Consider the following 2,405-nt stretch of genomic DNA (forward strand, 5'->3'; position numbering starts at 1 on the left):
TCCCTCTCCCTCTCCCTCTCCCAAGTATTTTCCTTTGGGTGAGGATTTAAAAAAAGAAAATATGGTTCCATGGTCATGTGAGCTTCTGAGATTTTTTAGTCCTATGATAGCTTTCTGAAGAGTGTCATATTTAGCAGGGTTTCTTTCTCTGGTTACAAAAGAAGAACCTGTTTATTATAGAAACTTTGGAAAATATGGAAAAATATAAATTTAAAATAATATTGAAATATTATTTATATAGATTTGTGTCTGGAATTTTTCACTTAATGTTATCTTACAAGCATGTTCTCATATTAAAACTACATAAAATTATATTTTATATTCTACCTTAGGGAATGTGAATTTTAACTATTTTCTTGTGGTTAGACATTTATATTGTTTCTAGTTTTTGCCTAGTATAAATAACACTATGATGAACATCCTGTACATATATATTTGTCTAGATTTTCTGATTAGTTCCTTAGGATCCATTTCTAGAAGTAGAATTACTAGGTTAAATGTTGTGGACATTTATGGCTCTTTAGGTATATTAACAAATTGCTTTCTAGAATAGTTTTACCAACTTACTCCCATGTGTATTATATGTAAGGGTTCCTTTTAATCTCACTATGACCAGTAGTAAATATTCTCAGCTAAAAATTTTTTTGCTTATTTTATAAGCAAAAGGTATCTCATTGTTTTACTTAGCATTTCTTTGTAATATGCTAATGATATGCTAAGGCCGCTCAACCACTCGCTATGACATGCACTGACCACCAGGGGGCTGACAGCCAACCAGTCGCTATGACATGCACTGACCATCAGGGGGCAGACGCTCCAACCGGTAGGTTAGCTTGATGCTGGGGTCTGACTGGGACTGAGCAAGATGGGCTGGACATGCCCTGGAGCCCTCCCGCAGTCCCTCCCCAGCTGGCCAACCTCCCGCATCCCCCCCCGGCCCCGATGGTGCACTGGTGGGGTCCCTCAGCCTGGTCTGCATCCTCTCGTAATCTGGGACCCCTCAGGGGATGTTGGAGAGCCAGTTTTGTCCTGACCCCGCAAGCCCAGCCAAGGGACCCCACTGGTGCACGAATTCGTGCACTGGGCCTCTAGTACTATTATGAGAGAGGAAGAGGGAGGCAAGGAAGGAGGGAGGGAGAGGTCTTTTATGGGAAATAAGAAGTTGGGATTGTTGGGAAAATCTTTAATCTCCAGATATTTTCATGGATGGAAAAATCATTTTAACTATTTCTTTCTTAACTCCTTTTTTTTGTTAACCAGTATTTTGTAACACATCCCTATAGGGCCTGTTTTTTCATTCTTAGGGATATGTCATTTCTATTCCTGCTTTCTTTCATACTGTTTTTAGTTTTATTGTGTGTGTGTTTTTGCCTGAAATGCCCTCTTTCTGGCTATCCCTAGCACTACTTCAATACCCAGATCAAATCCTGACTCTTCCAGCTAGCTTTGTTTGGTCCTCTGAATTCTAGTAGCACTGGTAATCATAACAATTGAGCCCTTAAGTTTATTTTACCCATCTGTAAATCTTATTTCACCAGATTTTGAAAGCTTCTGCAGAGACTATTTTATCTCTTTCTTAATTTCTTGCACTAAGAAAATTTTAAATCTCATTTAACTATTTGGTCGGGGGAAGAGGCCAACCAAAGAACTTGTATGCATATATGCATAACCCATGGACACAGACAATAGTGTAGTGAAGGCCTGGGGTGGGGGGTGGGGTGGTCTAGAAGGGTCAATGGGGAAAAGGGGGGGGCATATGTAATACTTTCAACAATAAAAGTTAAAATATGAATATATATATATTCAGGTACATATATATGAATCAGGTCATTAATTAAAATGTTAGAATACAGAGAATCCATTATTAAGTATATACCACTCTCTCTGCCAGCATCTCATGCAGCTAGCTAGTATCAAGGACTCTGTAAGACATAGGTGAAATAAATTATTATCCCCACTTGACACAAGAAGGAATTTTAAAGCAAAAAGAAAAAATGATATGCCTTCAGTTACTTAAAGACATGACTCAGAAATCAGACTTCCCAAATTCAGTCTTTTTGTCCTTCGACTAGTTCTTCCCTTTCCAAAGCTACTTTGTTCACAAATAAATTTTTTAAATTTAGTTCATATTTCTCATAGTATGTTTAACAGAACCATAGGTTCATAATATGCTAATAAGTGTCTTACAGTGAAAGAATTTTTTAAATTTAGTTCATATTTCTCATAGTATGTTTAATAGAACCATCTACACTAATAAAAGAGAAACATGGTAATTGGCGTACGACTGCTACCCTTTTCATTGGCTAATCAGTGAGTATATGCAAATTAACTGTCAGCCAAGATGGCGGCCGGCAGCCAGGCACTGAAGCGAGCACGAGGCTTGCTTGCTGCAGACTCCAACGTTC

General features: G+C 38.1%; 1 protein-coding gene and 1 pseudogene across 6 annotated transcripts in view; both read left to right on the forward strand.

The window, feature by feature from the left end:
• EXOC6B (exocyst complex component 6B) overlaps positions 1-2,405 on the forward strand; it is a 524,781-nt gene that overhangs the window by 474,240 nt on the left and 48,136 nt on the right. The gene's annotated exons all lie outside the window — the stretch shown is intronic.
• Positions 1-2,405, forward strand: part of LOC102258533 — a 22,500-nt pseudogene that overhangs the window by 565 nt on the left and 19,530 nt on the right.

This window comes from Myotis brandtii, unplaced genomic scaffold (genome assembly GCF_000412655.1).
Source record: "Myotis brandtii unplaced genomic scaffold, ASM41265v1 scaffold251, whole genome shotgun sequence".
Lineage (NCBI taxonomy): Eukaryota > Metazoa > Chordata > Mammalia > Chiroptera > Vespertilionidae > Myotis > Myotis brandtii.